A 14,925-nucleotide genomic window follows, 5' to 3' on the forward strand; every position below is an offset into this window, starting at 1 on the left:
TTTCAATTTAGTATCCTGCAATTTCATGTCACGCTAATTCAACCAGCATTCATTAAACACCCTACTTACTATATGCATGATACTCTACTGAACCAAACGGAACACAAGGAAGAATAAAAACATTGTGCCTCTCTCCTGAGAAGTTTTTGTTTGAATAGACAATAGGTTTGCTAATATGTGGTATTAATCCCAGTGCTTCTGCTTCTTTTTTTTCCCAAGGCAGACATTACTAATCATTTATGGTTTTCTTTCCCACTGAGTGAGATTTGGTGTCATACACCATTTCAATCTTGTAATCTAGGCAGCTGCCACCAATCACTTTAACTTGACACAGGAAATAAAATCTGTTTGCCTTTCCCAGGGCTATCAAGATGCATGCAAATGAACATATAGGCCAATTTCATTAAATATTACATAAAGGATCAATACCATTTTTCAGAAGGAAAGAGAATGAGGGTGATTAATGTGAAGGGAGAAATTTGCAGAAGAACTTTATGGATCAAGTACCATTAAGCTGGATATTAAAGGGTGAACACCATTCATCCATTCATTTATTTGACAACTCGAAATCCAATGACTGTGGTGAGCAATGAGCTCAGTGGTACATTGACTATAGTTCTAGTTCCACTGCTGAACTCTTTGGATAGTTTTAGAAAAATGACTAAAATTCTATAAGCCTAAATTTTCTCATCAGGAAAAATTAGATAATATTAGCAGATTGTGTGGCTCTTTACATTATAGAATAATGTGATTGTTTCAGTTTCCAGATCTTAGATTTGATAATCACCACCTTAATCAAAGTCTTTTTACAGTCTACAAAATCTGTAATGATTGCATTTAGAGTCCAGGAGTGCAAAGTAAACTAATGAAGTCAAGATGGTGCGTAAACAATATGCTCTGTCACAGAAGGTTGGGGCACATGGAATAATGGGTCATTCATCAGATCAAAGTTTGTGAAGTTGCTTATGTTATTTATGTAAGGCCAGCCTGTAAAAAAAGGTGCCTGAGGACACAATGGCTTAACAAAACAATGATGGGGATGAGGACTCTGTACCTCATTGTCACTCAGGGACCCAGGAAACCCATATATATATATATATATATATATATATATATATCCCAGACATGCCCTAGGGCCTTTGAGTCTCTGTAGGATTCCCACTGTGCAATAGTCCAAATCACTCAGTGAACAAGTGGTAAATCTGGTGTGTGTGTGTGTGTGTATGTTAGCTCCTTCCTGAGATTATATAATTAAATATGAGTTTCATATTGTAGATTGACCAAAACATACACAAAATAATTTTTAGCTTTTCCCTGTAAGAACTTGGGAAACAAACATCAAGACATGGTGCTATAGTTTATTGTGCCAGCCTGGCCGATAAACACAAGTAGGATTAACTGAAGGGCAGAGGGATAAATGGCTTGGTGAGCCTCACCTTGGTTGTTCTGTGCCTCAGTTTAAAGGGGTACACTACCTGTGGGATGCCTAGCCTGTGGACTGTGTCGCTGTAAGTTGAGGTCCCTTTAAGCCTACACGATTGGAATGTTCATCTCTGGAGCTGGGGACTGACAGTTGATGACAGTTGGGGAACTGCCTTGTTGTTTGCTTCCTGGGTATATATAGCCCAGCTCTCTCTACAGAAGGGGACTGGCAACTGGCAGCTCTCGAAACTTGAAGGACTGCTAGTGTCTCACTGCTTTATAACTTAACTGTTAATTTCTTGTATTATCTATTTGTGTATTATTTAATGGTTTATTTCTTGAATTATATATCTATTTTTATAAATATATTTATATATAATTACTAGCAATCTGGTTTGTCTCTCTAGAGAACCCTGTCCAATACACATGGTTCAGAATCTACTTCTTCAACCCTTGGATATGGTCTTTATCATATGATTTGCTTTGGCCAATTAGACATTAGAAAGTAAGTTAGGTTGAGTTCTTTAGAGAAGTAAAATCAGTGATGCTTCTATTTGTATGTATATATAAATAGACTTCTATAGAAAAATGTCTTATACTGTTGTAGAAATAGGTAAATTCACTTCAATTTGAGTCCTTAGTTCAGATATAAACTAGAGGCTTCTATTGACTCATGTAGCTGCCAAAATTGATGACTAGGAATCAGGATGGTGATGCGGGAGAGCCATGGACTGTTGGATGTAGAAGTAAATGAATTCAAGGTTGACCAAATGAGTGAGGGGTCTTCAGTCTGTTCAGTGCTCCTGGGATCGATGGGCAATAGAACAGGAGATTGACAAACCAGACACAGGATGCAGACCCAGTAGAATTTCATGAGTACTTAGCTCTGCTATGGGTCTCTCTTTTTATGCAAAATGTGACCTCTCAAGGAGATGTCATCAACTGAAATATGATTGATAGGTTTGGCTCTGCCCCTACGTTCACCAGGAGTACCTAGTTGATATAAACTCTAATCATCAGAGCATAGAAGACAAAAGAAGAAGTTTGGAAAATACTTTCATGCTGGAAACGTGGTTCACTTTCCCCCTTTGACCTAGAGAAATCCAAACATATGAGTCAGGCTATCTAGGACAAGAGTTCCTAGCTGTCCCTCTTGTTGTGCTGTTTTTAGTTGCCATCCAGTTAGATACAACTGACAGGGACCCTAAATACAGCTGAACAAAATGCTGCCCAGAATTTTTTCAGCGACTTGTCAATCCACTTCTGCAATTGCTCTTGGATGATCTTCACCAGTATTTCATTCATATGTCATGTTGTATTAGTCTGGATTGACTAGAGAAATAAATCCAGGGACACTCATGTATGTATGTGTAAGAGAGAGCATTCTGCAAGAGAGAACATTCTGTAAGAGAGAACATTATATCATAGAACAATTGCATATTGAGAAGACTTCTCAGTCAGTCCAGAAGAAGTCCATAAGTTCGATATTAGCCCATATGTCTGATTCTAGTCTATAAATTCCTCTTCAGACTCCCACAACACATGCAATGCAAGAATTCAGGAAGGTCACAGACTGGTGGGTGAAAACCCTCATGGATCCACTGGCAGTGGAAGCATCTCAGTGGCAGTGGAAGCATCTCAGCCTGTGGCTCCTCAAAAGGAAGGCACAGCAGAGAGAGTGTGTCCCTCCTCCAGAGAGAATGAGAGAAAGTCCCCAGTACCCTGATGAGAAGGTTATGCCCACAGAAAGCATCATCAGTCTGTGACCTGATTGACAGGCTAAACTCCATCCCTTCACTCTTAATATCCTCAAATTGACATGAGATTATTTAACCACCACAGACCAACCATTGCCAACTTGACACCTTTATACAACTCTTCAGTCATACATAATTTGTTAAACAAAACAGTAATAAAGTAAAATTCGTACCTAAAAGGATAAAACTAACATTCATACAACTCAAAATTTGCCAACCTCATTTAAACATAATATTCTCTAAGTGAACAAAACAAAAAAATTCTATGCCTAATAATGGAAGTTATATAAATACCTACACCATAATCTCATAATCCTATGGATATGATCCCCCACCTATGAAAGTCTATAAGTCAGCCACTTCATGCCTTTATCCCCCCAATTTTGGCTGTCCAATTTCTATACTTCCCAGTTATCAGCCCAGTGCTCTGAGAAGACAAGCATGTTCTTTAATATTTTGAAACTTTATTCCAGTTGGGACCCTGTGAGTCTGATCCATAAGCAAAGTCAAATCAGGACAGGCCATCCCTGAAGTCAGCAGCAACATACACAAATTCACAGGCTAAAAAAAATCTTATCTTCATCTGGTCAGGTTCTGGTCAACTCACTGTGGGCCAGGTCACTTAGCTTCATCTGGGTTCCTATTGGTTGACTTGCCTTTTAACCATTGGCTCTGGCACAAATTCTCAACAACTCTAGTCCCCTTGGGCTACATCATGAACTTCATTCAGAGCAGCCAATCTGCTCTCATCTTCTCCTCTAATCCTTGTGAAACAGATCCACAGGTGTCAGTGGATCAACTCATCTCTCTATTGCTGCTTTTCCCCTACCACTAAACAACTGGATCCAGGTGGTCATTTAGCATGCTTTTCAGGCTTCCCACAGGCTCCCTTTAAAGTTCATTCCTAGAGAGGAGAGTTCCTTCATGCCTCCAAATTTTTCCAGCTTCAGGCACAAACCACTAGTTCCAATTTCAAAAAGACAAAATACTTTTTTCTTCTTCAGTCTTTCCACAGTCCCCTGACAAAGTATATTCAAATGCAAATGTCCTGAGCACTGGGTGGGACTTCTCTTTTTAGAGTCTTCTTTGCAGGTTTGTCTATACCCACATAAAGATCCAGTTTGATAGTTGAAGGCAAGTAGGCTTACAAACTCTATTTTTACTTCCCAATAATCATTTCTATCACACATTTTATCAATAACTTTAGGCAAAAAAAGCCCAGTATAGATCTAGTACAGCCTGATCCTAAACTCAATTCTTAAAACAGTCTAATTCTATAGGCTTATCTTAATCCTTATCTAAACTATTCCATCAATACCAAATATGGCCTTAGACCTCTGACTACATCAATCCAGGGCAGTGTGTCAGCCATTTTGACATGGTCTCAGAGAAGTTCAAGGAGAGATTTCGCACCCTGACCTCAAAATGTTCATTAATCGTGTTCATTTTCACCATTTCAGATAGGAATAATCAAAGATAGCAACCAAGGAAAAGAATCTAAACTTTAACTTCCCAAGTCCTTTCCAGAAAAAAAACAAACAACAAAAACCAGTAAACATTGAGACCACATATCACCTCTGGCTAGCCTAAGAGGAAAATCTACCATGAGGCAGAGGTCAAGGATCCGGACATTAATGACATTGCTTGGTAATTTCCACATTCTGTAGGATCACCTTTCTTTGGAATAGGTACAAATATACATATTTTTTCAGTCTGTTGGCCAGGTAACTTTCTCCCAAATGTCTTAGCCTAGAAGAATGCTCCAGTGCTTCATCAACCTGTTGAAATATTTCGATTGATATTCCATCAATTATTAGAGCCCTGTTTTCCACTAACGCCTTCAGAGAAGCTTGGACTTCTACCTTTAGTTCCATTCTTGATTATATAATATCTCTTGAAATGGTTGAATATTAACTAGTTCTTTTTGATAGAGGGATCCTGTGTATCCTTCCAACTTTTCTTGATGCTTTCTTCATCGTCCAATATTTTTCCCATAGAATCTTTTAATATTGCAACCTGAGGCTTGATGTTTGTCTTCAGTTCTTCCAACTTGTTATATGCTGAATATGTGCTTCTTTTGTGTGTTTGTCTGGGTAAACGAGAGAAACAGATCCAAAGAAACTCATATGTGTATAAGAGTTTTATATAAAGGGTAACTGTACATTAAGAAAACATCTCATGAAAGATACAGAGAAGATTAGCATGGCCCCTGCACATAGATGACATGCAAATCCGTAAAGCATTCCATATTTTTGCTTTTGTAGGGCAAAAAAGAAAGCATCTCAACCCAGTCCAGTCCAATCCATAAGTCCAATATTAGCCCATATGTCCAATACCAATCTATAAAGTCCTCTTCAGACTCACTAAATAGAGCATCTCAGCACTGGCAGGTGTTTCTACCTGGCTTCTATGGCTCCAGAGGTCTGGTTGTATCAGGGTAGGTGCATGTGACTTCTCCAGCTCCCAGAGTACCATGTGTCTTGTCATCAGAGCTTGCCCAAGGGAGTGAGCAGAGAGAGAGAGAGAGAAGTGTCTCCCATTTCCAAGGAAGAAAGTCTAGATTTCCCAGAATTCTAAGGAGAAGGCCAAGCCCACACAGGGGCCTCATTGGCTATAGCCAGATTGACAGACTAGACTCCACCCCTTCACTCTTAATCAAGTCCCAAATTGACACCAGATTATGTAACTACCACATTTTGGGGTCTATTCACTGTAGCTCAGGGGTTCTCAACCTTCCTAATACCATGACCCTTTAATACAGTTCTTCATGTTATGTTGACCACCCCCCAACCATAACATTGTTTTTGTTGCTACTTCACAACTGTAATTTTGCTACTGTTATGAATCGGGAAACCTCTGTGAAAGAGTCGTTTGATCCCCAAAGGGTCGCTACCCACAAGTTGAGAACAGTTGCTCTAGGTCTTTGCACATTTCCTTATCATGCTTTTTTATGTCTTATGTTGCCTTTTGAAAATTCCTGCTTACTTCTTTAACTTCATCATTTCTTCAATGTGCTTCAGCCTTCTATACTCTGGAACAAGTGCCAGGGCCTTTGAGACATTCCTGCTGGCCTTTCCCTCCTGCCTGTCTTTTAATTACCTTCTGCTGTCTTCATATATGATATTCTCAGTTTCATCCTACATGGCAGGTCTTCTCTCATCCGTGTAGAGTGAGCTAGATCTCTTCTTGAGATGTTCTTGAAAATGAGGTCACATATGCCCAAGGTGGTATTTGAGCTCTTGTGGCCTTCTTTCCATGTTCTTCAACTTTGACCTGAACTTATATATGGGCAATTGCGAGCAAAGGTCAGTTCCACAACCAGCCTCCAGTTTTCTTTTCATCATATTGAGCATCTCCATTACCTCTTCCCACAGATGTAGTCGATTTGATTTCTATGCATTCCATCTGATAAAGTTCACATATATAGTTGTTGTTTATGTTGTTGAATAAACATATCTACGATGAAGAAATTGGTCTTGCAAAATTCTGTCGAGATTTTGAGCTTCCTCTCTATTTCCAAAGATATATTTTCCAACTACTATTACTTTCTCTTTGTTTCCAACTTTTCATTCAAATCACCAATAATAATCAAATGCAACTCAATTGCATATTTGATCAATTTCAGACTGGTAAAGTCGTAGAATTCTTCAGTCTTTTTCATTACTAACTTTAGAAGTGGACGCATAAATTTTATTAACAGTTGTATTGAGAATTCCTAAAGAGGGTTCGAAGGGGCCCACGCGCGGGGGCTCTGCCCCTCCCAGCCACCCTCCCAGTCAGACAGCCACGGGAGCTGCTGTGGACCTTGGGGCTGGAGGGGTGCCGGGACAACCGCAAGGGTCTGCCCCGTCTGGAAAGGAGACCTCTCCGAGATTGCACTGCATCGGAGGCGTAGCGAATAATGTGGGACCTGAGGATCCGACTCAACTGAGGCGCCGTAGGGTGTTGCTGATTTGGTGTCGCCCTGAAGGGCAGGACTCTCTCCTTGAATGTTTCCGTTGCAAAGCTGCTACATGGGGTTGGCTGTTCTTGCCTAGACTGCGTCCATCCTGAAGCTGCCCCACGCAGCAAGTGGGTTCGAAGTCAAGAGCACAACCCAAGTTCGCGTCTCACTGGCAGGAGAACTTGGAAAAGTGAATGGATTCCTGAAGGGGAGGGTGTGGTGATCAGAGGCACCGCCGATGCTGATGCTGCCCTACTTGCAGCTGCTGCTCATGGGGGCGGGCCGGGGCGATCTCTACACCTTCCATACACCCACTGGCTGCACCTATCGCCTGGGCCTCAGGGCTGACCTGTGTGATGTGGCCCTGCAACCCCAGGGGGACCCCGGCCTCATCTCTGGGGTGCACACTGAATTGCATGCCAAGCGCCACGGTGAGAAGTGGAGGGGATGCCTGGAAGACCACAGCAGCCAAGGGACCTTAGTTAATAGTGTCCAACTCCCAAGGGGTCACAGGCTGGATATGAATGACGGTGACCTCCTAACCTTTGGCCCTGAAGGGACCCCAGGATCCGGGACCTCTGAGTTCTACTTCATGTTCCCGCAAGTTCGAGTCAAACCTCAGGATTTTTCAGCCATCACCATTCGCTGCCTAGGGGAGAAGCGGGGGCCAGGGGCGGTTTCCAGCCTGTGTCACCCTCTGAGGGGGCTCCACAGCGGCTCCTCAGCACCCTTTCCCTAGCCACAAAGACCACCCTGATCCTCAACTCCATGGGCAGCCTTAGCAAGCTCCGTTCCCAGCCTCTCGCCTTGTCCCGAAATGGAGGTGGGCCCTAAAGCCTACCCTCTCCCACACCCCTGAGGAAGTCGGGGCTGCACCTTCTGCCCCCCACACGGCCCCCAGAAACTGAAGGAAATCAGTTCACGGAGTGTTGACAGAACTAGATGTTCTGAGAGCTGGATGTCTCCTGAGAGCTCCCCACCAGCCCTCATAGCACCCAAGAAGAAACTCGAGGAGAGAAAACCCTACTGAAACCCACTGGGAGGGAGCGACTCAGAGGCCCCATGCCTTGGATGCTGAGTCAGGGACTGGAGCTCATGGTCAACGGTGACAGAAGAGCCGGATCCCGCCAGAGAGAATCACCTTCAAGAAGTTGTCGACAGCAAACTGGAAACACCCACTGATCTAGGCTGTAGAGCGCGTTGCCATGGATACCAGGTCTGGGACCAGTATCTGGGCAAGCCAATGCTTGGTGTCCTTGGACAGCATTGCCTAAGGGCTCCTGGAAAACCCAGGACATGGCTCTAAAATGTCCCTGCACTGTGGCTAACCCTGCTTTCAGCTGTTATGACCGTAGCTTGGCTTGTTTGTGTTTTTTGCTTCTTATTTCCCAATAAAAACAAGTTCCATGCAAAAAAAAAGAGTTGTATTGACTAGATTTCCTTAGATGTGGATAGATATTATCCTATAACAAATAACATTATACTTCAAGATAGATTTTTAAATACCCTTTTCGTTGACTAATGCAATACTATTCCATTTGAATTTGTCTATCTTAGCATTGTGAACCATATGATGGCCTGATTAAAAATGGCTATTACCAGTTCATTCAAGCTCATTAATGCATAGGGTATTGATCTTTATGAGTTGACTTCCAATTTTCCTAAGTTCACAGTTCATGGATTCCAAGTCATAATTTTTCAACAATTTATTGGCATATAATTCTCATATCATACAATCCAATAGTTTAATCACAACAAAGATAGTTGTGCAATCATCACCACAATCCATTTTAGACCATTTTCTTTATTCTTGTACTCATCATTATTAGCTCCCCATTTCCCCCTAAACTTCCCTGCCAAACCCTCAATGATATGTTAATCTAGTTAGTAGCTCTATAGATTTAACTAACCTGGAGTTCAAATACAGAAAAACACCAGACATCAAACAAAATTAACAAAGTAAAACATACAAACCCGAATTGAAAATATTAAAAACGAGAGCAAATTTAAATGAATCAAAAGGAAGTTAAATGATAGCATGCTAAATTTTAACCTAATTGCATCTGCAACAATCCACTAAGTTGTGATTATTAATAGATGTTCACAGCTGCTTCTTCTCATTTTGAGGCATGCTCCGTCAGTAAATGAAGGCTCCTGAAAGCTTTTCTCCATCCGCATGTATGCAACTCAAATTTGCATATATTGAGGGCCTTAGTCACATTTTGAGTGCCTTCCAACCTTGGGGACTCATCTCTGGCACTGGACCTGACTGACAGTGTTCCACTGTTATTCGTGAGGTTTCCAATAGCTGTCATTGTCTCACTGCTCTTCCTAAGGTGTTCAGAGGCTAATTCCGCAAAGTGGACAGCATTTCTTTATTCATAGTCTGTTCTTAGTCTGGGAGCTCCGCTGAAATCTTTTCACCTTGAAATACCAGTGACACAGTTTCCAACATCACAGCAACCTGCAAACCAACACAGTGGGACACACTGACTGTGTGGAGTGAACTTCCTTAATCGGGCTCTTTGACAAAAGTTTCTTTAATTCCTACCAAATGATTGGATGGAACTATGCTCATAGTAACATTTTGAGAGGGGACTGGTCAGCTTTTTGTTACCACTCCTCTGGCTGTAAAGATGAGCCTTTTTTGAAGCAGCAGCAGAGAGAAAAACCCCAACGATCTTGGACGAACATATTCAAGATTTATGTCTGCAGTAGGGAAGGCCACAGGGACATGTACTTCACAGACTGTGGCAGAGACTCAGCAGTGTCAAGACTATGGAGTACCTTCTTCTTACATTATCTGTAATGGTTTTCTTTTTGACTGCACTGAAACTGTGGGACAGGGTGACAGGCAGATTGGCTTTCTGCTTCATGGAGACCAAGGTCACAGGACCATCTGGCTGAGAGACTAAGAGTGAAAGAGAAATTTGACTACCACTTGGCTGAGAGACTGAGAACTGAGGGAGGCTAGGCTGCTGTCTGAGGAGATCAATTACTGAATTCTTACTGCTTGCTGAACCTATTAGCTTTCTTAATACTACTGCTTAATTCTGAGTATTGTCTGTGAGTTCTTTGGGATCCTTCCAATGAATACCCAAGCCCGGCATGGGTACAGAGTGGCATGGGAGCTAGAATAGGTAAAGAAAGATGAACCCTGGAATCTCACCCCTTCCTTTTGGCAATAGGGAGTCAAAAGGAGGTCATCCAAGGCTTGCAATACTGTTTTTTGCTCTGACAACAGGGGTTTGCATGTGGCTATGATGTTGACCACAAACACATGGATGAGGTGAGATAGCACCTACAGAAGAATCACTCAACTGAGCCTGGGTTAAAATGTCTACCCCTCAGAAATATAAACAAAGAAATTATTTGTTTTAAATTGGTTTCAGGAGTTGTTTTTACACAGCAAAACTAAAGTGAAGGATCCGAGAAGTTATAGAATCTTAGTAAGCATATTAGGTGGTTCAGGTCTCCTGAATTAACTTCTGCCTGGCTACTTATAGGATAATTTGGGGAGTTAATTGAACTGATCCACTATTCTTTAAACTTCTTTACAACTTTTCTGAAAATAACCATCATAATCACTGGAATCTTAAGCAAAATTAAATGTTTTACTTTTAGCAACCACAACATTTCTTTAAAAATCTAGCATAACAGAAATGTTATATGTAAGATAGTTTTGAATAATATATTCATTATTTACAACAGAATTTTTATTAAAATTCTTTCAATTCCATTAGTGAAAAAGATCTTAGTCTCTTTTGGCTATATCTTTCCATTTTCACCTCAATATGTTTAGAATAAGTAGAAAATCATATATTTTTTTCCTTAAGAAATAAATATTTTTTCAGACTATAACTCAGGATATAAGAAAGCAGTTCCCTTAAAAATATGGAGAAAGGTTTTCTAAGAGTAAGTACTATGGAGGAATTACGGGCCCTCAACAGAAAAGTACCATAAATGTTGCTGCTGCCTCAATCCAATTTATTATAGTGCATTTTTGACCTAAAGCCAGCCCATCACCACATCCCAGATTTCTAAGCTTTCAAGATGAAAATTCATGAGTCGAAAAACTATCCTATTCCTGTTTCTTAACAAACTCCTTCCATTTTTCAAAGTAGTTTATATGATCTCAGATTCACCAGAAAAGTGTATATCTTGCTTTTCATTTTGTCTAGCAAAATTATACTTTCTTACTTCCCACAACTTTCTAATGCAACCGTACAAAAAATTAAAATTTTTTTCCTACAACTCACAAATAATGGTTCACATTGTAAGCAACACACACAAAAGAAGAAACCTGGTTCCATCTCATTCTGTGATTTATGACTCACCTCCTCTGAGCAATTCCTATTTATACATCCATTTGTCGTGTCTCCTGGGGATATATTTTTAGCAGAGTCACTGGACACAATATACAGTGTCCTAATTCTCCCTCTGAATCATATGAAAACATTTATCAAAAGTGAAATGATATTGCCTTTTAATTTTCTTGCAGAAATCTGCGGTTTGTGTAACATGACTCAGTACAATTCTGATTAATGGGGATGCATTTTATTCTCTGCAACAGCCAAGTCTACAGGCATTAAAATCACACACAATCCAAATACTGGAATTAAGTACAAAGCTCTGCAAGCTCAGAATTTACTACTTTAAGGAAGAGATTACAAAGAAATTGGAAATAAATCCAACAGTAAATTTAAAGAATTTTTTGAGCTACTGTTTCCCCTGCAATGGATCCTTTTGACCCTGAATTGATAAATTGCTTGGATAAGAGAACTGCCTGAAAAGTGACCTTTGGAGAAGCAGTAATGTAAGGGATGACTTCCTTTATGTAGCTATTTGAGTATCACCTATGTACATGGGGAATGATGTACAACAAGCACAGTTATCCTGTTGGGACTATGAGTGGTGAGATGATGTCTGATGTTAGTCGCCTGTAGAGAGGACACCTGATGTGGAGAGTGTGCTACTAACAGCAGCACTTTAGCCACATTAGTGTCTCAGCGCACAGCTGGTATCGTTCTCCGATTCCTATAAAAATAAACTAAAAGACCCCCACTGAGCATTAGATTGTCTCCCACTATTTCAAACCTCAAACATATTTTTGAACCAGTCATCTTCTTTTTGTAGCTTTTCTATGTTTCCCCTTTCATGTCTTGGTCCTTCAGGTTTCCTCTGACAGGAAATGGCATCTTTTATGTTGCAAGACCCTTCAAGCCCACTTCTCTCCTTGAAAGGATCCCCAGTCCCTCGGCTTCAAGCAATGCCCTTTACCTTTTAAAAGTGGTAGGATTTCCTGAACTGTGGTAGAACCTTGCCTATTTCTTTCATCCATCTCAGACCATTGATTAAACACCAATGGCACATGGTACTTGACCGTGACAATAAAAAGTGAGTACAGCTCCTGAACTGAATGGTCAAAAACTGGAAGTGCCGACAGGCGTGCTGAATGATACTTACTGTGATCCCAGTACGTCCCGTCACTCCGGGGCTTCATACCTCATGCTCCCTTTTAGAGCGTTAGCTCACTGAGCTAAGGGCAAGCAAGACGTGACTCCTGAGAAAAGATGAATAGGAATTTGAGCCCCGGACTCTTTGCAAGATGTTTACCTCTGCAGAGAGTCTAGTTTAGTCTCTGAGGAAGAGATAATGCATGAAGGGCATTCACATTTTAATTACTCGGCTCATCCTCAACTCAAAATCACGATGTAGTCTTCTACCCTGTAATATTGGGTAAGTTATTTATTCCTTTTTGAAGGTTTTTTTGTTCATTTTACACTCTATCCCATCTATTAACTAGAGATGGACTGGTTGAAACCATTCACTCCAGGATGGCACTTCCTTCAAAACTTCATTTTGTTATAAACTTTCTTTGAGAGAGTGGAGGGTGAGTCACAAGGTAGAGAGAAATTTAACTCTGCATGTGTCTTGAGTACCTACGGTAGAGCGATTTGAATCCTCCAAATGTCTATTTTGTCTTTGGCCTAGAACAGAACTAGAAGAGACCTATAGACTGTGAGATCTAGAGATTAGGTGATTAGGTTAAATGGTCTCCACCAAAATATAACACTAGTTTCTCCCATCAAGTCAGTTCCAATTGAAAGTAACTCTATAGGATAGAGTAGAACTGCCCTTGTGGATTTCTGAGGTTGCAAATCTTTATCGGAAGGATCAGAAAACCTCAGTTTTCAATATACATCAAATTCCTAGCCCGGAGTCTGATAGATGCTCAGACAATGCCAGTGAAATGGCTAAATAATCACTAGCTTATTCCTTGCGAAAAAGCTTATTTACTTTTGCCTATAGATTTTCATAGACAAGCCATATAATTTAATGTTCATGAAAATTCCTGAGCTCACCCCGCCCCCACCCACTCATTCTCTTCTCACCTGAGGATCATATACGTAATGGCATAAAATCCAGGACCTAGGATGCACAGTAACTACCAGGCTCCCACGAGATCGTCTCAAATGGGAAGTCACCTGCAGCTGTGTAACCCATGTTCCACAATAATTCAGATCGCTGGAACTAGCTTCTGGGTTTCTAATCAAGCAACTGTTCCTTATGCACATAAACACCTCCAAGGGATCACATTGCATCCTGATTTGCAGAAAAGGCTTGGTGCATCATAAACAAAAAGGCAGATTGTCTTGATCTCCAGCTCAAACTCAGTGCTAACTGGGTAACAGATTGACACCACATGTATCCACCTTCCAACAAATATTTGTCAAGGAAGTTTAATATGCTCAGGCCTGCTTTAACATTTTTGTCCTAAACATTTGATAACGGAAGTTTCACTCATACAGAAAGCGTCAAAAATGAATTGTGGGCAATGTACACACTCGACTTGAATTCTACAATTAACAGTTCACTATACTTGAGCTATGGCTATTACAAAACCAATGTCCACTCCACAACCTACCTTTAGCTAGATTCATTTTTGAACACTCTAATGTCACAATAATTCTTTTTAAAAAGATACTTTTATTGAGGGGTCTTACTTTTCTTATCACAATCCATACATTCATCCAATGTGTCAAGCACATTTGCACATATGCCGCCATCATCATTTTCAAAGCATTCTCTTTCCACCTGAGTCCCTGATATCTGCTCCCCATTCCTTCCCCTCCTTCTCCCACTCTCCCTTCCTCATGAACCCTTGATAAGTATTAGATTATTTTTTCGATATCTTACATCATCCTCTGTCACCCCTTACGCATTTTTCCATTATTCGTCCCACTGGGAGAGGGTTCTAGGCTAATCCTTGTGATCCGTTCCCCTTGGTCCACCCACCTCCCCTAATCTCCCTGAGGGGCTTATCTGTCCTGGACTCCCTGTGTTGGGGGCTCTCATCTGGAGCAGTGTGCATGCTCTGGTCTAATCCGATTTGTAAGGTAGCATTGAGGTCATGATAGTGGGGGGAAGGAAGCACCAAAGAACTAGAGGAAAGTTGTGTGTTTCATTGGTGCTATACTGTACCCTAACTGGCTCATCTATTCCCTGTAGCCCCTCTGTGACGGGATATCCAGTTGTCTACAGATGGACATTGGGTCTCCATTCCATGCCCCACACCACCCCATTCACCTGAGGTGTGGCTTTATTCTGGGACTTAGATGCTTGATACCTGATCCCATCGACATCTTGTGATCACACAGACTGGTGTGCTTCTTCCATGTGGTCTTTATTGCTTCTGAGATAGATGGCTGCTTGTTTATCTTCAAGCCTTTAAGATCCCAGACATTTTATCTTTTGATAGCCAGGCATCATCAGCTTTCTTCACCACATTTGCTTATGCAC

At 41.1% G+C, this 14,925-nt stretch overlaps 2 pseudogenes; both read left to right on the forward strand.

Moving 5' to 3' along the window:
* Window positions 1-5,317: 5,317 nt before the first annotated feature.
* On the forward strand, window positions 5,318-5,433 carry LOC142438252 (U6 spliceosomal RNA; annotated as a pseudogene).
* Window positions 5,434-7,366: 1,933 nt separating this feature from the next.
* On the forward strand, window positions 7,367-8,152 carry LOC142429565 (transcription factor 19 pseudogene; annotated as a pseudogene).
* Window positions 8,153-14,925: the final 6,773 nt, after the last annotated feature.

Source organism: Tenrec ecaudatus, chromosome 1, assembly GCF_050624435.1.
Source record: "Tenrec ecaudatus isolate mTenEca1 chromosome 1, mTenEca1.hap1, whole genome shotgun sequence".
Classification (NCBI taxonomy): domain Eukaryota; kingdom Metazoa; phylum Chordata; class Mammalia; order Afrosoricida; family Tenrecidae; genus Tenrec; species Tenrec ecaudatus.